Consider the following 24,434-nt stretch of genomic DNA (forward strand, 5'->3'; position numbering starts at 1 on the left):
AATTTTATATGTCAGAAAACATTCAAATATGAATATAATCACCCCTTTCATCCTATGAGTTCAGCCCCAAAAGCTATGAGTTCAAGACTCCTTGCCTCAGAGTCAGGGGAGCTGGGTTCTGTTTGGCCTCACCACCAACCCACAGTGTGGCCTTAGGTAAGTCACGCCTCCTTTCTGGGCCTGCCTCCTCACCTCAAGGATGAAAGGAGCTGTCTGGATTATCTAAAAGGCCCAGATGATAGAGATGAAATGGGGAAGTACCGCTGTACAAACGAGCTGCCCTCACCTAGAACAGCACAAGGCACGAAACAGGGGCTCAATGCGCGACATCATAATCGGAATGACACACCACAGCACAGGAGCCCATATCACAAGCCAGCAAATAACCCTTTACTGGCAAGTACGGTCCACTAAGCCCTTTGGCAATTATTCCTGAACAATAAAGCTGTCAGCCCTTGTTTTAAAAAGTACTTATAGATAAAGGGATAAAAGGGGGGAAAGGGAGCTAGTCTTGTAATAAGAGTGAGGGAGCAAAGCTGAGGAAATACTGTAGTCTGCCAGACGGTATTCTGAGATAGTCTGGTAAATGTGAGATCAGATTGTTATCAAGATGAATGGATATCTGGGTCCGGTGAGCACATCACAGGCATGGAGTCTAATAAGTGAAACAGTGGGCAACTGAGGAAAGTGGGCTGCTGAGGTAGTCCCCTGCCGTTATCCAGAGAAAATTCGCAACAATCACCGATGTTCCCTGCACCCATCTTGCCTTAATACCCCCTCCTGCCATCACCCTTAGGGCCGCTGCTAGCACACTGTGTGCCTCTGTGCAAAGCAACAAAAGACTCCCCTCTGGCACAAAAGGCGCCCCTCTGGCCCATCCAGCTGCAAAAGGGATGGAGGGACTGCAAATGGTGCCCTATTTGGGCAGACCCCCCCAAAGAAAGCATTGGTTGGCAACCAGTACCGTGGCTGGATCTCAGCTCCCACATGAGGTACCTCCTCAAGCTGGCATCTACCATACTCTGGGATCCCCACCCCCAATTCCCCGCCCCCATTCCAGCATCAGTCCAGGCCACGTTAATTTCTGACTAACTGCTACCCATTCACCCGCCCGGCCTCCGCCACTGCTCCAATTATACTGGGCACTACTGTCACTTCTCACTGTGCTTTGGACTGGGACCAGATTCATACCTGAGTGAATGAAAATTGAAGATTTTAGTCAGTATCTTAATGAAAAGGATATCATTTTAGAATATGGAAACCTGAATGAGTCTCAGCGGTAGTGTCATGAACTACTCCTTGGAAAATAAGTCTTTTGGTCTAATAACTTTAGGAACTCCTATATACTGTATCTCTTGGAAATTAAAATCACACATTAGTAAATAAGGCTCTGTTTCACCCACCACTTCTCAAACTTATTAACCATGGAAACTTACTGAGAAACCTTCATCTTCTGTCCATTCCAGGCTTCATTCTCAGGACACTTCCCGAGAACACAGGCCTTCTGCTCTCCTTGGCCAGGCTTCCTGGAGAGGAAAGGATTTCTGGTGGCAGAGCTACTGGGGCCTAAGGCAAGGGTTCCTGGAGAGCAACAGTTCCAGACTGGAATTCCCGGGCTCAGTGTGTCCCTCAGGATGCCCAGGCATGCGCCTAGGTGACAGAAAGCTATTATGGAGGAAGGTGGCTCTGCCAGGGACCCCAGAGCCCTGTTTGGGTGTGTGTGGGTGGAGATGAAGGGGAAACCATCTCTGGCTGCTTCAGATCGTGATGACTGACTTTAGAAAACAAGGTCTGAGGCTTGGGAGAGAGAGAGTACATGTCTGTGCAAGTGTCAGGTTCCTGACAAAATGAAAATTTCAACAGAGATTTACAGACACCCTCCCCACCCGTCATACATATCTATGTCAAGATTTTGAGTTTGCAAAGCACTACTGGCATTATCTCACTGGACCCCTGACAATCCTCTGAATTTAAAAAAGGAAATAAATTCCTAGTATAAATGTGAAGCATTGAGACTTTCACCCATATGCTATTCTAGTGAATAATTTAAATCCTCGTAACAAACCTGTGAGGGTAAGCGCCATTATTATCCCCCTTTTTTCCACGCTCCGAAACTGAGGCTCGGAGTGCTTACTTTATAACAGTCACTGGGATAGGTGTTGGGAAAAAAAAGGAGAAGCGGGCAGACACAGTCCTTTTCTGAAAAAATTCACAGCCTAACGAGGGAGACCAGCAGATAAGCGGCGCTCAGAACACTGTGAATACTACCATGACAGTTAAAAATCATGATAATGGCTAGCATTTAATGAGTGTTTACTACATGCTAGGTTCCGCGCTAAGTGCTTTGTGTATATTATCTTATTTAATCCTGACAATATTCCTAGGAAAAAAGTTCTATCATTATTCCCATTCTAAAAATGAGGAGAGGGCTTCCCTGGTGGCGCAGTGGTTGAGAGTCCGCCTGCCGATGCGGGGGACACGGGTTCGTGTCCCGGTCCGGGAAGATCCCACATGCCGCGGAGCGGCGGGGCCTGTGACCCATGGCCGCTAAGCCTGCGCGTCCGGAGCCTGTGCTCCGCAACGGGAGAGGCCACAACAGCGAGAGGCCCGCGTACCACACACACAAAAAATAAATAAAATAATTAAATAAAAATGAGGAGACTAGGCCTGAGAAAGATGAACTGACTATTCCAGAGTTGACCAGCTAGGAAAGAATATGTCCAGAATTCTAACTCAAATTGGTTTGACAATAGATGTGCTGATAACTACGAAGTTAAGTTTAGAGGGTCCTATGGACTCAACACTGAGAGCATCTTAAGCTTCATTTTCCAGCACACATAGTAAATCTTCTTTTTAAAAAGTTAATTGGATCCTTCTATATATTTCAAAACGATCACCATGATAAATCTAGTTATGATATGTCACCATACAGAGATATTACTTAATTATCAACTATATTTTCCACACTGTACATTTCACCCCTGTGACTCATTTAATTTGGAACTAGAAGTTTGTACCTCTTAACCTCCCTTGCCTATTTCTTTACCTCCCCTCCCCACCTCCCGCCCCGCCGGCAATCACTGTTTGTCTTTGTATCTATGATTTTGTTTCTGTTTCGTTATATTTGTTCATTTGTTTTGGTTTTTGGATTCCAGATATAAGTGAAATCATACGGTATTTGTCTTTCTTTGTCTGACTTATTTCACTGAGCTTAATACCCTTTAGGTCCATCCAGGTTGTCACAAATGGCAAGATTTCATTCCTTTTTATGGCTAATATTGCATTGCATATGTATACCACATTTCCTTTATCCATTCATCTACTGATGGGCACTTAGGTTGCTTCTATATCTTGGCTATTGTAAATAGTGATGCAATGAACACAGAATCACTATGTTCTGTAACAGGAACTAACATAGTGTTTGTTTGATACTTCAAAAACAAACAGACTCGGAAAAAAGAGATGAGATTTGTGGTTACCAGACGCGAGGGGTGAGGGAAGGGGAACTGGATGAAAGTGGTCAAAAGGTACAAACTTCCAGGGCTTCCCTGGTGGCGCAGTGGTTGAGGGTCCACCTGCCGATGCAGGGGACACGGGTTCGTGTCCTGGTCCGGGAAGATCCCACATGCTGCGGAGCGGCTGGGCCCGTGAGCCATGGCTGCTGAGCCTGCGTGTCCGGAGCCTGTGCTCCGCAACGGGAGAGGCCACAACAGTGAGAGGCCCGCATACCGCCAAAACAAAAAAAAAAGGTACAAACTTCCAGGTATAAGATAAATAAGTACTAGGGATGTAATGTACAGCATGATCAATAGAGTTAACACTGCTGTATGTTATATACGAAAGCTGTTGAGAGAGGAAATCCTAAGAGTTCACAAGAAAAAAAATCAATAGTTGATGTAAAGCAACAAATATTATTGGCAAATAATAACGAAAAGAGGAAGAGAATGGCTTAGCAGGGATGGGATGCTTCCAAAAACTGAATTCTGACAGCATGCTCATATGTATATTATCTCAACAGGAAAGAAAAGAGAGGGGCTTTACTTGTCACATGACTCTATATTTGATTATCACAAGAAAAAATGTTTCTTCTATTTCTTTAATTTTGTATCTCTATGAGACGATGGATGTTCACTAAACTTATCGTGGTCATCATTTCATGACGTATGTAAGTCACATCATTATGCTGTACACTTTAAACCTGTACAGTGAAAAATGTCAATTATATCTCAATAAAACTGGAAGAAAATATGTTGATTGGAATATTCATTTTAACCCGGATGGGATGAGGCTTTATTTATATAGCCACAAAACTGCAGGGGCTTAAATTTTTATTTATAGATAATCTCATAATAGTAAATGACTAATCTGCATCTAGTCTGGTTACCCTTAACTTGGGGTAACCTGGGGCTGCTGGGCTCTCAAAAACAGACAGAGGATCTATGACTTAATTTAATTTAAATTTAAATCCAAGAATGAAACCTACTTAGGCATATCCGAAATCTGGATCCTAAGAGCTGAAATCTGGCCAGTTACTATGTAAAGCGTCAACTTTGAGTTCTTGTTTCTATAAGATTAACAACCCCAAAGTTCAATTAGCTAAAGTATGTCTTCTGTGCTAGTGTAAATGGGGACTGGATCATGGATGATACTGAATATATTTGGAGATGCTTAGAGAAACTGAAGGGGGAAAGCCCCGATTTATATAAGGGTAGTTTTCAGCTCCTTAAACCAAACTCATAAATTAGTCTGACATGCGACTATAAACTTGCATTTCCTCTTTACTGGCTACAGTCTTAGTATATTGGGAAAGGGGGGATTTCTTTGCCGTTCGGTAACTGAGCGGTTCTACTTTCCACTCTACCTTTGAAGAATGGAACACTTATTTAATAAGTCGCAACTCTCTTCCTGTCTAATCAACATATGCCAAAGAAAATCATTTGCCAGGCTCCTCCCACTGTACAAATAACAATAATCCCTAGATGACAGCACAAAGATGTATCAACATGTAGTTAATGTCCAACCAATAGACCATATATAGCAAAAGTAAAACAGGCAACTCTCACCTTTATAAGGTGCCAAGTCATAAATTACAGCCGTCTCACTTCCGGTCCATATTAATCACAGAAGGGACAGAAGCTATGCTACTGCCTCCCAGGCCTCCACATACGGCTGTGCCTTACACAGCTCTAGAGGGTGCCTTGCACACGGACTGTGACGTTTATATGCAGGGAATAACCTGCACAGTTGTGTACAGCAGCCTACTATCTTTCCCCACCTCCACCCCCAGTTACACCAAAACATGGTTTGGGCACTTCTGATTTTCACATACTGGAGATGCTTTTGTTCACACAACCTCTTGGCACTGAACACTGGCTCTGCTTAGCAGCACTAGGAAAGCACAAGAGATACCCACTCAGTTCTTAGCACTGCTCTTCTCATGTAGATTCTAAGAACATTCAGCAACATTTTCATTCCCTATTAGACATTAATGAAAACAATAAGCAAAGCTGGGTCAATAGTAATTGGTCTCATGTAGAAACTGACAGCCAGTCATTTATTTCTGATAAGCCCCTAGAAATAGCAAATAAAACATCTGTGCGATAACCCCTTGTCAATAGAATAGCCATAAATCTGGGTCTCAATACTCTGACCAATGCTCTAAGGAAAAAAATATTTTAAGTATGGTAAGAGAATTTTGAAGAATGATGTCATCTCTCTCTCTCTCTCTCTCTCTCTCTCTCTCTCTAAGTAAGAATGAACATTTTGATAATCTTCAAAGTTTCTTTTTGGTTCCACTGGGCCACAGGAATAATTTTAAATTGTATTTCTGGCAGGCAGGAAATAAATGGATGCAAACATCTCCTACTCAGGGATAGAGTTAGCAGGCAGAGAAGGGGGTCACCCAAGTGTTGGAATTTGAAGAGTGCTGAGAAGGCCACACGAGTAAATGCTATCATTTATGTTTCATCACACTGTATTAAGAGCAGTGTGCAACCACCAACCAGTATCAACACACACACACACACACACACACACACACACACACACCCCTAGTTAACATGAAAACATTCCTAAGAGAGATAACACATTAAGCCTCTTTGATTACTGGCACATTTCCCTTCCCACAGACAGTATCTGGAAGAAAAGGAATACCCAGCTAACTTTAAGTAGAGGGAGAATAGCATAGGGCAATAGATTCAAGACCTTGAACACAGGGTATTTTCTAGAAAGAGTGCAACAGGGTTCTGGTGTTGGGGTGGGAGGAATAAGGACAGTTGGGGTAGTATTTTATTTTATTTTTTTATTTTTTTGCGGTACGCAGGCCTCTCACTGCTGTGGCCTCTCCCGTTGCGGAGCACAGGCTCCGGACGCGTAGGCTCAGCAGCCATGGCTCACGGGCCCAGCCGCTCCGCGGCACGTGGGATCTTCCCGGACCGGGGCACGAACCCGTGTCCCCTGCATCGGCAGGCGGACTCTCAACCACTGCGCCACCAGGGAAGTCCTGGGGTAGTATTTTAAAGGCATCGGATACCGGGCACCTTAGCAGGGGAAAGGAGAAGAAGGGATGAAAGTTGAAGAAAAGGTTAAAGGGAATGAAACCCAAATTGCAGTCACTTCACGGTTTTGACTAAAACTTTTCCTGATCCTATTTCACAGGGATTGACTCCGAAGAAGTTTCCCATAATAGAATTAGGAAAGTAGGCTATTATTTGGTATGTGTTCTTGGAAGGCTCGCATTAACCGACAGTAGCTCCTGGGAATTTATACCAAAGTTGTTCTCCAGCTGTTGGCATATCATGATGGTGGGTAGATACAAACAGCTGCAACTCCCATCGCCTCTCATTTGCACCTGGCCCTGATCACTGTTCAACCCCATCCCTAATCTCTGTGAACAGGCAACGCTCACATCTCCAGCAGCCTTGTCTACTCTGAAACCAAGTGTAACTGACAGATTGGCTATGATGCCCAATTTAAAAATATTTTTTCTTGCGAATACAATTCTGAAGTTTTGGCGAAAATTTATGGGGAAATGTGTTACAATTTCCCAACATTTGATTTGACTTTTTTGTTGAACATTTTTATTCACGAAGCCAGAAAGTTTCTGATTCAAATATAAGTGTGAAACACAGCTCTCAAACTGTGAATGAAATGAAACTAAAATAACTAATGTTGATCTGGGGGTCTTCTTTCATTCTGAATGTCCCTGCATTTAAATAGCCTATGGAAACATACCTGGTGTTTTGCACAGATTACAACTTGCCAATGGGTAATAGGATGTCCTTGATATTCTTGAATTGAAAATGTGACGTGGGTACAATAAACTCACTCCTAGACACAAGTACTTTAAATGTGGTGTTGTTTTCTGCTTTTTAATTTAACATGTCCAGCTGTTGCCCTATTTACAAGTTATCTTCCTTTGATAAAATTCAATTACAGTTATCTGTGGGATGTCTTTTTATCTATATACCCCACAAAATAAAGATATTTTAATACTAATGTTTTCTCCCTCTATAAGTTAAAAAGTCAAACCTATCATGGAAACCATAAATTCTAAAAGGGATAACATTACACTGTGTGATTTTGGTACCGAGAAGCGATAAGGGTCATTCTCATTGTTTTACATATCAGCCAACAAAACAATGTAATTGAAGTTACAGTGTTACAGATGGTATTTTGCAAAATACTTTTGCAATTTTTCACAAAATAGATGCATATAAATGCTGTCATTTCATGCTGGAAAGTCACAAGCGATCCTCTCTATGGAGTGCCTACTCTATAATGAGCTGGGGATGTTATTGAATCAAGCAGGAGGGAAGAAAGGACAAGAAGCATTTCACACAGGAAAAAGCACTCATAGAAGGAGAAAGCAGTTTGGGTTTTGGTTGTTGCAACAAAAACCTATATAAAGTTTGCTTACTTTAAAATGCATAGGCAGATGTAAATCAGTTGATTCTGTTGTCTCAGTAAAATGGAGTGCCTTTTTCATCTTTTCTTACATGTGGTGATTGGTAAGCAACCAACACGATAGTTACAAAAATATGAAGCCCACATCTAAGTAAGCCCTGACACCATTTTGACATTAAATCTTCAGCACAATTACCAAGGCCAGGCAGTTCACTGACTTGTACAATAACAAACTCAACCAGACCACTTCACACGGGCCCCGGACGGTGGGCCTTACTGGTTTTAGTTACACAATGCTGCGGGGATGCCTGAGGGCATCTTAGATCCACTTATGTAGCTCTGTAAATATTACTTGTCATGCAAATTTCTCGTTTTAAGAAGTAGCCGGCTACTGAGATTACTAAGGTATATAGACAATTTAAATATGAAAAACTGGAATAAAAACAGACCACTGTATGTAGTATTTCCAGACACAATCATCTGAAGTTATTTTTCTGCCTTCCTCTATGTGAGCAATACGAGGAAGAAAATGATACTTAAGTCGAAAGAAACTAAAGAGAAATGACATCATGTTCCATTAACCAAAATCAATACCTTATATATGCAAATACAAGTTTCAACAGGGTATCCATATGCAAATTGTAAATATGAAGCAGCATTCCTTTTAATGCACAATTGAGCATTAGGTCGCTATTTATTTAGGAGATTTTCAGTAAATTGCATGCTTTAATCTCTGTGTTATGGGAAATGGTCCTTTCACCTCCTTCAGAAGTTACCTATGGCAGCTATTAACGCCCACAAGCAATGCAGTGACCCTGGCAGTGCATAATTCCACAGTGCATATTTAATTTTGAAGGTGAAAAATGAGACATACTCCCCTCATAAGACTTATTTTTATGACTCTCCTAATTCTTTGAAATTTATTATTTTCACTAAAAGCACCCAGAAGGTAATTGAAATAGATTTTCCAGATACATTTCTAGATTATCTTAACCTACAGTAACATGTTAACTCATTCATAATATTCTTAGCAAATACAGGAAATGGAATTTCCCCAATTAAAAAAAAAGGCCCGACTAACCTGCTACTTCAGTGTTCTTCAAAAAAACTAAAGTCATTTTCAAAGAACTTCCGTGTTTTTTTGGAGATCAAGCCCCAAAACCTCTCTAGTCAGTCATCAGACCTAGAAAAGGGAACAGGTAAATAAGAGATGCAAGTGGCCCTCTGGGGTCGAAGCTACTAAGGAAAGAACCAATCATTCTCTCTCAGGCTCCTAGGCTAGGCATTTAGTGCCTGAATAAGATTCTCTTGTGACTTGAAATGGCTGAGTAACTCCCAGGAAGGAGTTTGTTACCGTCACTGTCAGGTCTGGCAATGAGTCTTCACTGAATCAGATACTGAATTACTAGGCTCCCGGGCCCAGAAAATAAATGGCTGAAGGAAAATTGATAATAGTTTTCAGAGCAAAGAGAAAGTTAGCTAAAACTGCAACTGGGGAAATGAGAAAAACACATGAACAAGTCACCACAAGCACAGAACTGAATGAAGCCTAAAGAATCACAGGTAGAATAGTCTTTGGTGTCTGGTCCTCCCGCCTAGATAGGCAGCTCCTGGAGAGCAGGCCTCCATCTCGAAAATCTCGTCTATCCCCATAGCGGTAGTGCTCAGAAAATACTTGCAGGATCATTGGGAGAAACGGCGTGCTGTAGCCCACATTCACTTGTTCAATCAGTCAAAATCTAACAAACAGTCACTCTGGGCAAGACACTGGGGCAGATGCTGTGCTGTGGGAGAGAGAACGAGAAAGTCATCACATCTCCCCTCAAGGAGCTCAGAGTCTAACTGGTACTTTAGCTGCTAAAGTACCAAATAATAACAACAACAAACACAAGATGCTAAATAATAGTTTCCTTTAAAGGGCTACACATAAAGTCTAGAGCAAGGGAAGATGAGTTCCAGCTGGAGGAAAAAGACAAGACCTCATAAGAAGGTGCTGTTTGAAAAGGGCACCCACCCTCTCTTGGGCCCTTTCTGGAGTCCTTCTCATCGACCTTCATTCACTTTCTTTTCAATAGGCCCTAGGTGCTGGCCCGCTGCCTCCACTCCTCTGCTGCCAACACTTATTCTTTGACTCAGGTTTTCTCTTGGGCTCATGGCCAAGCAGAACACAGCTATATAGTTTCCCCATCTGTATCCACTTAAGCCCAGAAACCCTTTTGAGGTTTTGTAAAGGGTTTTACAGCTAATAACTATAGGGGAACAGACAAGTTTTAATAACACACACGGAGAAGTTCTGAAAAACCAAAAAAGCCTCCAGAAACAACTATCACAGATCTTAAGTGGAATGGAGATGAGACTAGACGTGATTTCCCTAGTTCCTTTCACTGACCTCAAGGCTTCTTCCGGTATTCAGCATTACCCACCTTTCTTCGCCCCTGTTCCCATCCTTTTCTTTCACACAGTTAAAACTTGAAGAGGAAATGTAATGGTAGAAAACTGGGTGTCTCTAGAGGTAAACATGACAGTCCTCTACGTCTCAGAAAATATGAGCTAGATTTAATAGCTTCTGTGCTGCTCACAAGAATAGTCATCTTAGATCAGATGCATGGTGCCTAGGAAGAACTAATGAGTTTTAGAAGGAATGCCTTGCAAAATCAACCTTCGTAAGTAAAAGTAAATGTCACAATTACAACTTCATTCGAAGTGCACGCAGAATCTAGTGCTAACAGATGTTTTCATGCGTCTTTCTTTAGGTTCTACGTTAAGTCACACCTGTTGGGGTTCACTGAACACAAGCAACTGTAAGCATGATGGGAAAGAATATTGACACAAACCATGGCAACACACATTTCAAGCTTGAATAGCCCAGCCTGCTTTAATAACTAACGAGCTCAGAATAGTAATGTGAACTTTCCAAGGGGTGGAGAAGGAGAGTAACTTTTTTTTTTTTTTTTGGTTCTAAGAGTCCTGGGCAACTACAGAAATCACCACTTTATGTTTCATATGGCTTCAATGAGTTTTCACACATGGAAATTCAACTCTGATTTTTTTTCAGTGATGACGTACCAATCATCACTCTAACAGCAATAAGTTAGGGGGTGGAGGGGATCTTTTTTTCCAAGCCACATTTGGAAGTACAATTAATTTCACTTATTTCAAAAGGAATGCATGGTTGGAAAGTGTATGATTGAAGTAATCACTTTTCTTTTTCCAAATATCCAATGCTCTTGGTAGTTCCCCAAAAGTCCTCACTGTGTGACTCTATCATCAATTTGCCAACTCCCAAATCATTTCCTTTCTCTGCTCCCATTCTTAATTTCATGACTTTCTCCAGTAAAACTTGAAATTTTGCCATTTTGACGGTATAAATTCAAAATATAGCTTAACCTTAGCTGAGCCCTGGTTGATGTTAAGCAAGCCTTTTATTTATATCTTGTGGACTACCCGGCATTTTCCAGGACAGCCAGTCTAAGCCTTTCCCGTTTTTCACTCTTCCCAAGTTTCCCAAGCCCCAAACCCAATCCTGTCCTCTTTACTTCTAGCAAATGACACTCCTCTTTTACTTTACTGGATAAAATTGAAGATATTAGACATGAGTTCCTATGATGTCCTGCCTCTCTGTCTTAACACTTGCCGTCTCTTCACCAATCTTTTCTCTTTCCCTCCTGTCTCAAGATACCACAATCTCCTGCCCTCCACTCCCAAATACACTAAAAGAGGAATCAACACTGACTTCTCAACTCCAATTAATGTGGCTTTCATGCCTACCATTCGAATGAAATTTGGTTCTCAAATGTCACCTACGACTTCACAGTTGCTAAACATGATGGCTGCTTCTAATCTCCATCCTTTTCTACTTCTCTGTAGTATTTGACACCGCTCCTGCTTCAGCCTCTCTGCCTTCTATGCTAACATACTCGCAAGGTTTTCATTCGGATTCTTTGGCCATTCCTTTGCTGGTCCTCCTCTAAAAGCTCTTCTTTGGCAAACTTTCCAACTTTTGTGATTTCAATTACGATGCCTTATATAGGTAACTCTTAGATTTCTCTGTAAGTCTCAACTTCTCTCCAGAGCTCTAGGTCCATATTTCCGTCTCCCTCTTGGACACCTCCCCATAGGGGGCGGTCACCCATAGAGCAAGCTCAGCATTACTAAAGTCATCATCTTCCCTCCTGGAGTGACTGCCCCACAATCTTCATTGCTTCAACTGACCTCCCCGTCTCTACTCACGGCATCACCATGCTAGTTCCCAATTACTAATAGCTGTGAAAGTAAAAAATCTTTCATTCCTTCCTCTCACTCATCCTTATCCATCTAGTCATCAAGGCTTATCAGTTCTCTCTTCCTCAGTGTTTCTCACACCCATCTCCAGCTTTTCTCTATCTCCACCGCTACTGCCCAAGTTAAGATCTTCATCATCTGTCACCTCCAACGCAAGGGACATTGTGCTCAGTGCTTTACACAGCACAGCTCACATAGCAAGTGCACAATAAATCTTTGTTTGACACGCCATCCTTTTCCTACACGTGATGCCAAGCAACTATTAACAACCATCACCACGAACTGCCACTCCCAGAAGAATTTCCTTTTAAACAATAAAAGCCTTGAATAAAAAAAATCCAGGCTAGGGCTTCCCTGGTGGCGCAGTGGTTGAGAGTCCGCCTGCCGATGCTAGGGAACACGGGTTCGTGCCCTGGTCCGGGAGGATCCCATATGCCGCGGAGCGGCTGGGCCCGTGAGCCATGGCCGCTGAGCCTGCGCGTCTGGAGCCTGTGCTCCGCCATGGGAGAGCCCACAATGGTGAGAGGCCTGCGTACAGCAAAAAAAAAAAAAAAAAAAAAAAATCCAGGCAAGAATTTTTAACCACATATAAAGTAAGATGAAAGAAGTGATTAGGTGGTATAAAGGAGCAGTTCACTATCCTTGAGTAGTGCAAATGTACAGTACACATTAAGTAGAATCATGTTACCTCACATTGAGAAAGATAACCATACAATAGTGAAAATGGGGCCGATATATTTAGTCCTTCCAAAGGGAGCAACAAGGATGCCAAACAGGATATTGTCCCTTAAACTGGTTTCAACCCTGTTTAATATCCAAAGAACTTGAAGATGATGACAGGTTACCTTTTACATTAACTGTCTCCAGGCACATCATACAACATTTTCCTCAAACACTTTTAAGAAACATGACAGGAAGAAAAAGTGCAATTTTCTGTCTCAAGTACCCATGAACCTCATGTATTTTTTTCTCTGAGTTTCAGACATTCTCCTTGGTATATAAATGTCAAGGGGACGTTAAAGGATGCGAATGTAGCTTCTCGCAGAAAAAAAAAAAACTAGTTGTGTATGGCTACCTAACTGCCTCTGTGGGCATCTTGATGTCACTAAAACATTTAACATCGTCAGTTAAAGACACATTCCTGGTTTCGTTAGTATAATTCATGGTCCTTTAGAGTTCAACACTATTCATGTGATAAGGAGTGCTAAAGTGGAGGTGGAGAGAAAGCAGCTAAAAAACTAGAATGATTTCTCCTTCCTCCCAATTGTCTTTTCCTTGTTCCTATACTGCTTCGGGCTTTTGATGGGACCTTGAGAGGGATGGGGATGGAGGGAAATAGAGATGAGAAGAGAGGAAGAAAGGAAGATACAGATGGTGTTTCTAAGTTTTCACAACTCAAGTGAGCCTGGCTACTTCAACGGATCATTTGCCTTCTGGCTTCAAAGTCAGCCTCTCTTTTTCCTTCAGTTCTATTTTGCTGTATGGGTTTAACTATTGTTCAAGAAATTTGGGGTAGGAACGGCATCAATGTTTGAAGAAACTTGCCTGACATAAAAGCCCAGTGGCTAGGGCATTTACCTCACTTTGTGTCCCCAAATCACAGATGTGAAAGCCATCCCTTTTAAATGACAACTGCCTCCCTCACTTAGTGACAACTGCCAAGGTGGCTAACATGTTTAAAAGGCACCCACAGAGAGATCTTAAAAGTCTTTCCTTTCCTGGTAAAGCCTGTCTTCCTGAAATAGGAACTGTGCAGTACCTAATAAAAAGCTGAATTTGCTAAGAAGTTTTTATACCCTCATAAAGTAGCCCTAGTGAAAGTCATCTGACTGGCAGGAATTGTACAGGTAACAGACGGCTGGAACCTCAACCATGTAGTCTTCTCAACTTTGGTTAATGGGCCCTGGCGGGCTGCCATCCCAGAAGTTTACTACAAAAGTAAAACGCAAGACTAATGAATTTTAAAATGATGCCAGGCATAAACACTACTCTTTGGCATTCTTTTGCCATTGAACAAATATCACAGACAACTCTGCAGATTCCCAGGTACACAAGCCAATACAAAGTACAGAAAATACTATGCCAAGCCCAATGTGTATATTCCCCCCACAAAAAATCCAAAGAATGTTGCTGGGATGTCAACCATCCACAAAGTATTAAAATGCACAAAATGGTGCCAGGGGTATAAGCAAGAGGCTTTTTCACCTGGGTTGCAACATACCATTCTGGGCTCCCCGGTGACAAGACAGAATAAAGCTTGAGAAAGTTGGCCGATATCTTCAGGGGGTGCTATATGAAGGCAGATTACAGACCTCAGGCACTTCAGTCAAAATAGATTGAGGTTGAGAAGGGATGTAATCAGTCTGTCAAATAATGGATATTGATGAGGTGAAGTGAACTCATTCGCCAAATCCTAATGCAGTAGAGATAAAGAAGACTTTTGAAAGTAAACAAAGTTAAGCTTGAAACAGATTAAAATGGGTGATGGCGTGGGAAGAAGCTGGTTTAAGTATATGGAATGCATTACATTATTCAAACCTAGAGGTTCTAATGACTGAAAGTACATAGTTTCCCCAAAATTGAGTTAGACACATCCATAAGATTTAAATCCACAATGGCTTATTGAATTACAAAACAGACGCTGATCTTCAGAAGCAGACTCCTGGAAAGCACAGAAATGATCCAGTTCTAATTATGATACCTAAGAAGAGTTCCCAAGGTTTACCAGGGATCTAATTTGTACTCCAAAATCACTAAATCACAATGACATTTTTATGGACATGTCCTTCTTGTTAAGGAACATGATTATTCTCTATTGTTTTTTCTAGAATAATTTTACAATCCTCCTAAATTCCATGTTCTATAGCCATCTGCCCCCACCCCCCAATCTTTTGCAATTGCATTTTGGGAGTGCATAAAGCATCCATTTTTTTTTTAAATCTCAGAGACAGCTTTTTTGGTTTGGTCTGACCAACAACTACTTGAGCATTAAATGTCTTTGTATCTTAGTTTTGCTTCAACTCCTTTACTTCATACAATCTTTTAAAGATTTGTTTATGTCGTTGAACTCTAATCCTTCCATTTTATGCTTATATTTCTTTCCCTATAGTTCCCTATACATAACTATCTTACTTTTCCTTTTTAAGTCCTCTGATTGTGGTCCCTTCCATATTTGTTGAGAACAAACTACGAGGAAATAGCTGTAAGCCACAGAATAAAATATTTCAGTTAGACATATCAGTTAGACTTAGAATGATACTATGTAAGTAATATGTTGGCGATGTTTTTGTTCTCTACCCAGCATGGAGCAGTTGCAGTAAATTAGGCCAGCCTCTCAGCAGCTCAAGTCAGACCTCTACAGTACGACTTCATTATTTAGCTTGAAAGTGAATTTCAAAAACAGACTCACTCATAGTCAAATGTAAGTATAAACAGACTTTCCAAGTCCCATATAAATGCGTTATTCATCATCTACCATTTGCAATTGCCCCTACCTCTGGTTCCCTGCCATTAATTAAATGCATCAGAAAATTCACCTTAGAATGTTGACGTGAAAGGTAAAGTTCTAGGGTCTTGCTTTTAAAAGAACATGACACATGAAGGCAGTGGCCAAGACAGAACAAGAAAAAAAAAACAGATAATGTGACAAGGACAGATTCTGAGCCATCCCCTGGCTAGTGGAGTGTCTCATATGAAGGGCTCATATATGAGATCATTTGATCAACAACTTTTACTTCCAAATATCCAGAAATACATACTACATCATTTAACTAGAAAGTAGTGAGTTTGAAATCACACAGCTGCTCAGCTTGATCCAATGAGATGTTAACCACTCTGGCAAATTTTCTAATCCAAGTCTCTCATTTCCAACTGATCTCATTGGGTGGCCCACATGATATATGCAGAGACTACAAAGGGGGCTGTTTAAAGTAGGACACCGTGAAGGGTTATTTTACAATGCTACATGTTATACAGATTAACTCAAGATATTGTTCCTTGGGTGTTGCTTTAAACTAGACAAGTTTTAAAAAGTTTATTCATATTTATTGAGTTGTAGGCATATAGCCCTAGAAAACAGCTGGGAAATGGAAATGAGGGTCTTCTGTTCCCCTGCCTGCCTTTTCAACTTTCTCTTCCACTACACTATTCCCTTTAAGGAACCTTTTATTCCAGCCCAAATAGTTACTTTGGCACCCACAAAGCTCATTTTTCCTGGCTCAAAGATTTTGTTCAGGCCATTATATATACAACACATGTCACAGTCTGTCATATCCTTTCATCAATAGCTTCTCTTCATCATTCGGGTTTAGCTCAAAAGGGAATAGCACGTGCATGACCCCTCTGTCAACTAGACTATAAACCCCCCTTGAGAGTAGAAATCGCATCTTACATACCACCCTCACAGTACCCAGCGCAGTGCTTGGCACTTTGTAGATGCTCAATAAATACTTGTAGATTGAATGAACCCATCACCTGATATCTGTCTCAAGATGCTTACCGCAACATGGACATTCTTGCGAATCTAACTTCGGAAGATGTACATATTCAAAATATAGTTCTTGTTGTCTGAAAACAGTTAAGCAACAGAGACCTACACTATTATCATTGCCTGAATTCAGTGTAAACACCTTGATAAGAAATTGTCATTTCCTTGGGTGATGGTGCTCAAAGGGTAACAACATGAATAAGTTCTGAGGATGTAATATACAGCATGGTGTCCATAGTTACCAATGCTGTATTGTGTATTTGAAAGTTGCTAAGAGAGTAAGTCTTAAAAGTTCTCACCACACACACACACACACACACACACACACACACACAATGTAACTATGTGAGGTGATGAATGTGTTAACTAACCTTGTTGTGGTCATCATTTCATGATATATACATATATCAAATCATCACACTGTACACCTTAAACTCAGACAGTATGTCAATTATGTCTCAATAAAGCTGGGAAAAAATAGTCATTTCCTGAAACACTGAAGAACTGCTACATTCAGAAACATTATTAGGCTATTTAGATCTTTATTACTGAAGCCGTGGAGATTTGCCATCTACCCAAGTTGTTCAACCGACACAAAACAACTGAAGTAAAGAACATTAACACCACATTCAGGCAATTAGTGTAACATGATCACCATTCCTAGGCATCTTTAATTTTTGTCAAACATAACAAAATTCATATTACATTGACTCCTATTTCATTAAGATAATAAGATTTGAAATAATAATGACAAGGGCCTAAAACAGAATACAGACCCTGTGAACACTCGGAAAGCTTCTTTCCCCCCAAAGGCATATCAGGATACAAAAAGAAGACTTCCAGCAATGTACTCCTAACTCCAGAAGCAATGGTACCTATTAAACACGTAGGGGGGGCTCCCAGGGTAAGGTGATACAAAAGAAAACACAGCCTCAAAGAAGATAAAGCCTTACCCCAGCTTTCAGAATCTGAATGTTTTAGTTCCAGTTTATGTCCTATCTATTGCAGTACCTTGGAATCCAGAAGCAAAACAATGTTATCACATTGATTCTCTAAGACGAAGAGCAAGAGGCTTTCAGCAGAGTCCGGCTATGGCTCCCTGGTGAACTAGAAATTGTGAATGGGCCATCCTGTGAAGGCCATGGGGCCGAGCTGTTCTAAGAACTGAGTGCGTACTATGGGAAAGAAGTGAAGCCTACTGATGTGCTTTTTCCTTTCGGCAGTATTGTTTTGTTTTTGTTTTGGTGGTGGTGGGGTGGATGTTTGTTTTACTTCCCACATTTGGTTTGGTTATGTTCCAATTAAGGAAACCATCTTTAATTGCTATATCCCATCTCATTCTGAAGTCTTGACATAAAAATTATGTGTTTTTTTTCCCTTCTTTTTCCAAAAACGAGAGTCAATAAAAGTTTCAATTCACTTTGTAGATGTTAAGAGTTACTTATTATGGTTTGAGAGAAGATTTAATCCTGACAGAAGTAATCTTTTCAATGTCTTGATGCTGAACTGGAAACAGTATTACTTAATAAAGAATAATACTTTAAACCACCTTTTTGTGACCAAGAAAAAGAACCACAAAATGACTTTAGGCTATTATTTCTCAGTTAAGCATAACCTCTGTAGTGGATATTTTAGGTGTAAGTCAGAAAACATATTGCAAATATAAAAGAGTGCCTTTGGGAAGTGACCCATGCACTCATGTTTAGTCCTCATTATATATCAAATTCCAAACACATTAGAGTTTGTAAATAATGACAGAACTAAATTTATTTTAAGGCCATGGCTGCATGAAGTTTTCCTTCACAAATTGCACAGCTAAATCACTACAGATCTGTCACTAAGTTTACTATAGCAGTGGTCGAGTGGAAAGAAGATAGAACTGTCAGAGAACCAAGTGATATTAGTCCTATGACCCTGGGCAAGTCTTGAATCTCTCTAGACCTGAGCTTCTACACCTGTAAAGTAGGGATAATATCAACTGTTCTTTACTTATACAACGTTGGTGTGACTAAACAGAAACAACTTTTCAAAGTGTAATTTGGAAAACACATCAAAGAATTTTACAGCTTCATGCATGTTTTTAGACCCAGTAATCCTGAAATTTTAAGAATTTATCCTGATCAAAGAATCAGAAATGCACCCAAATATTTATGTCCCAGAATGTTAATCACAGCATGAGCTCTTGTTGGAAAAGTCAGAAACAATCCAAATAGATGATCAAGTCCAAATAAATTAGGCTATATCCATACAATGGAAACTATGCAGTATTTAGAAAAATACTTAGTGAACTAGAAGTTTCACAATAAATAAATAGCAGAAAAGTGGGTTTCAAAACAGTATGTATGGGCTTCCCTGGTGGCGCAGTGGCTGGGAATCCGCCTGCTAATGCAGGGAGCACGGTTCAAGCCCCGGTCTGGGAGGATGCCACGGAGCAACTGGGCCCGTGCTCCACAACTACTGAGCCTGTGCTCTAGAGCCCATGACTCACAGCTGCTGAGCCCATGTGCCACAACTACTGAGCCTGCACTCTAGAGCCCGTGCTCCGCAACAAGAGAGGCCACCTCAATGAGAGGCCCGCACGCTACAACGAAGAGTGGTCCCCACTCTCCACAACTAGAGAAAGCCCGCACGCAGCAACAAGGACCCAGTGCAGCCAAAAATAAATAAATTAAAAAAAAAAACAGTACGTATAACATAATGCAAACGGTAATACAAACACACATTTGCAAAGAAAAGAGACTGGAGGGAAATAAGCCAAGATATGAACTATTGAACCATTGTTATCTTTAGAAGGAATTATGGATGATTTTTATTGTCTTTTTATACTCATCATTTTCAAATTTTCTTTAAAAACATGCATTGCACTTATAATCAGAAAAAAGAATTTTAAGTAATATTGCCTCTCTACCACCATTTTGGAAACTATATGAGATATTTGTGAAAGTATACTTGTAAATTCTAAGATAATATTACAAGAATAAGATCATACTATTATTGTTAGAGAAGTTCAAATCCTCACTGTCAACAGACAAAAATTAAGTAATTCAACTTTGGAGCAAATACCAAAAAAAAAAAAAAGCGTTTCTGCAAAGAATTGCACTGAGAAAGTTCCTTCTGTTGGCTTTGATTGACTTTTCCACACCCTAAATGTACTTCTTATCTTTTCTTCTCATTCTATACATAGTACCTAATAATATGGGTCAGAATCTGTTGAAAACTCCCTAGAATTATTTTAGCTATACAACATCTTGGTTTTCTAAGATGAGAAAGGATGTGCCACTACTTTGCCCAGTTAGATACACAGCTAAAATGTCCACATGGCTGCAGGAGTCAAGTGAAGAAGTGTTCTGTTCAGTAAGTATGACAAATGAGGATGCGGTACATTCACCTAGCTCTCATCACTGGCAAGGCCTCCAGTCCATAAGACAAACTTAAAACCTATAAACTGCTAGAGAAGAGAGCAATACTAGAAAATTATACAAAAGTCAAATGTCCACTTGGCAAAATGTAGGAAAATGGGAGTATACAAGACAAATATAGAAAGTAGAGGTTCCATCAACAGAGGAATGGATAAAGAAGATGCGTCACATATATACAATGGAATATTACTCAGCCATAAAAAGGAACGAAATAGTGCCCTTTGCAGAGATGTGGATAGACCTAGAGACTGTCATACAGAGTGAAGTAAGTCAGAAAAACAAATATCGTATAATATCACTTATAAGTAGAATTTAGAAAAATGGTACAGATGAACTTATATGCAAAGCAGAAAGAAAGACACAGATGTAGAGAACAAACTTAAGGATACCAAGGGGGAAATGGGAGGTGGGATGAATTGGGAGATTGGGATTGACATATGTACACTACTATGTATAAAATAGATAACTAATGAGAACCTACTGTATAGCACAGGGAACTCTGCTCAATGCTCTGTGGTGACCTAAGTGGGAAGGAAATCTAAGAAAGAGGGGATATACGCATACATACAGCTGATTCACTTTGCTGTACAGCAGAAACTAACAGAACATTGTAAAGCAACTATACTCCAATAAAAATTTTAGAAAAAACAAATTAGAGGTATAAATGACAGAATTTTTAATGTGTTCAATGGATTACTGTGCTTTGTTGGATTGAAAAAACCTCAAAGAGAAAGGGCCACAGTACATCCAAGGAGATATTTTAAAACTGAGACATCGGGCTTCCCTTGTGGCGCAGTGGTTGAGAGTCCGCCTGCCAATGCAGGCGACGCAGGTTCGTGCCCCGGTCTGGGAAGATCCCACATGCCGCAGAGCGGCTGGGCCCGTGAGCCATGGCCGCTGAGCCTGCGCGTCCGGAGCCTGTGCTCCACAACGGGAGAGGCCACAACAGTGAGAGGCCCGCATACCACACACACAAAAAAAACTGAGACATCAGTAAATTATCTGCATAGGATTAAGTGCTTTGCCTCCCCATCCCCTCCCCCATCCTGAGTGATAAGAAAATTACCCAAATTTCCATCTATGGCTTTTTAAAGGTTTAGTCTATCTATGTATAGAATGCAAGCTTCTACAGAGCATGCTTCAAATGCAAAATCAAACAACTCAGTGATTATCTCTGTAACACCTAAATGAAAATTCAAAAATTGGCGATATTGAGAGGTCTATCAGTCAAATGATCAATTGAGAAGGCTGATGAATGGAAACAGTAAGGACAATCCAATGAATTGATATATATATATATATATATATATATATTTTTTTTTTTTTTGGCGGTACGCGGGCCTCTCACTGTTGTGGCCTCTCCCGTTGCGGAGCACAGGCTCCGGACGCGCAGGCTCAGTGGCCATGGCTCACGGGCCCAGCCACTCCACGGCATGTGGGATCTTCCCGGACCAGGGCACGAACCCATGTCCCCTGCATCGGCAGGCGGACTCTCAACCACTACGCCACCAGGGAAGCCCTTGATCTATATATTTTTAAAGAAAAACAAGAATACAATCCTTATTAGAATCCTTATTATTTTTTGAACCAACTATCACTACCTTGTTTGACTCAAAGACTATCCCTTTTTTCATAGTTTAAACTCTTTAAAAAGATAAAAGTCATCAACCATTTCCTTTTATGAAAATTTTTCTGTACAATCCCATAAAACTGAATGTAAAGGTAAGGGAGAAAGCAGAACAAGTCCACTAAGACAAAGCTCTGTAAAAGGAGGACAAAAGTCCAATGATGCTTCTAACCCAATGTTTACGGCCAAATATCTGAGAGAGAGAAAATAAACACAACTTTTATGAGCACAGTAGCTGACTTCGAGGTAAATGGTAATCTGACCCTCATATGATAGAAAATCGGGTCAGGTCCTCAAGGAGAAATTAGATATCCTGATGGAAGCTAGCAGTGAATGATCTCCTCTTATACTTAACAGACGCTATTAAATAATTTTTCACTCACTCAACTTCAACAATGTTCACTTGAACTTTCAACAACCTATTAATATGAGTTGAAAACAGAATACTGATGTTAACTGTACAACCACAGCCAGTTTCTCAGAAATGTGAACCTACCCTGGCAAGTCACCAACCACATTTGGCCACATATTCTCTCTCACCGTTCCCTGGTAAAGATCAAAGGCCCACAGACAGCACCTTATTGCTTTCACTCTCACACAGTGAATAGATTACAACAATAACAACCTTCCTCATTTGAATACTGATGTTTAAAAATGAAAAGACCAATCGACATTGACGGTTGCCTTGCCTACCTGTTTAGCTTTGCTAACTCGATCTTCTACTTGATAATGAGGGAAAATTATATAATGTGATCCCCCATGGGAAAAGACTGGTTGTTTTTCCAGGAAATTGTAAATGAGATCTATTCAAAGATCAGAAAAAAGTCAGAAAGATAATGAAAGCAACCCAAAATGTTACAATTGGAATGTGTTGCAACTTTTATAATCACTGATGGTAATGCTGAAATAAAGTTATTTAAAATAAATTGAGGTACTAGTCTTCAAAGTATCACCCTGAACTGTAGAGCTTTTTCTGAGATTTACCAAAAAAGTAACACAATCTTTCTAGTTCAGTATATCTTGATCTATATAGCTACCTTCTAAACAAACCCAATTGTTTAGGAAAATGCAGCCAAGTTACTTGTTTGCAGCAAGAAACATGCTTTTTAAAGTCATTAACCAATTTGCAATCACTTGAGAACCTCTCTGCCCTAAGATATTTCAAGAAAGACAAGTTTGTTAATCATTTGGTCATGCTGCAATTCAATATCAGCAGCGGAATCAAGCCTTAAGCCCCTTCAAATTCTAAAATACCTTCCAGAATCCCTCACAGTATTGCAAAGGGCTTTTCCTGCTCACTGTGCACCAAGAATCCCCATCAGTATTATGTGCACATGCACCATTTGTCGCTGACACTCAACCAGAAACACAGACAGACATGCTCCACCGGAGGACCAATTTCCAGAGCAAAGAATACTTTAAATGAGAAAAACAACCTACCCTGCGTGCTCTAATTGCCTGTGTACTGTGTATGATTTAAAAGAGAGAGGGAGGAAGGGGACAGGGGAGGCAGCAAGTGGATTTTAATCTATAAAGTGAAAATTAATATGTACAGCATTTTATTTTCAGATTTAAATCATTTCCATTAAATTTAATTTACCTAATTGTTAATGAATTAGCAAGCACGTTTAGCAACCAAATCACCTACTAATTGGATCCTAATGAAAACTACTTAGCTGCTTGTATTCACGTTGATCATCATGTATGATTCACCAGGGTGAACTATACCCAAGGCCTCTGGCTAGTGAAACTGTACTTTCTACTTTTCATTGTTACCTGGATCCTCAAAGTGAAGAATTTACTTCTTTTTTTCTCCCTCTAGGGTCAAGGACAGTGTTTGCTGCAAACTAGAAAGCAGTACAAAACATTTACATCAAAGGACAAGGAGATCACCCAGCTCCAAAAAATCCGGATTGTATAAACTACATATGCCACTGCTTACTGATGCAACAGTAGAAGAAACTCTTCCCCAAGTTGTTAGCTGGGGCTTCTAAAGATCTGCCAGTTTTCAGTATAAAGCCTGAAACTAGGCTGGAAAATCTGGAGATGCTTTAGAAATGTCTTCACAGGATGCCAGAGGGCCCTCCCCAACCCCTCCCCTCCTTTTCCGTTTCTTCAAGGCAGAGGGATGTAGCCAGAGGCAGGGCTTCCTCCGGTGGAATGTATGGCCAATTATTATGAGTCCTTAAAGCACTCTGGGTTCCTTTAGTCTGGGGGCCAAGGCTTCAAATGAGGGTCTCTCCCTCCCCCCACCATGATTCCAGTGATAACAATCTTACAATCCATTCTCTTTCCTCTATAAACACAACCCAATGACCTGCTTCCTTTTGTAACTGGTGCCAGACCCTGAGTTGATTTCATCTGCCACCTTTCCTAATCTCTAGCTTGACCTGGCTAACAACCATTTAAATCTGGACCTTGACTAAAACTGTTTCTAGGTGCTACTGAGCAGAATGGTCCTTCAATCCTGCTTGGATTTGTCTGTTTTCGCTCCTGAAAGACACTGGACCCTGGACCTGCTCTTCAAAAAAACGTGCTTTTTATACCTTTGGACATGTTTAGATGCATCATCCTTTTTTTCCCCTAGAATGAAAGAAAAATAATTTTGCTTGATTTCCATTTAAATGGCCACCAGATATCTGAAACAACTCCTTGTGGCTTAGCTGCCAATTTAATTAACAAGGAGTTGACCTTGGGGTACCAGTCAGCAAGCATT

The 24,434-nt window shown here is 40.6% G+C and overlaps 1 protein-coding gene across 4 annotated transcripts in view; it reads right to left on the minus strand.

The window, feature by feature from the left end:
- The window catches only part of GPC3 (glypican 3), a 446,037-nt gene that overhangs the window by 328,244 nt on the left and 93,359 nt on the right, over positions 1–24,434 (minus strand). The window lies entirely within an intron of this gene.

Source organism: Phocoena phocoena, chromosome X, assembly GCF_963924675.1.
Source record: "Phocoena phocoena chromosome X, mPhoPho1.1, whole genome shotgun sequence".
Classification (NCBI taxonomy): Eukaryota; Metazoa; Chordata; class Mammalia; order Artiodactyla; family Phocoenidae; genus Phocoena; species Phocoena phocoena.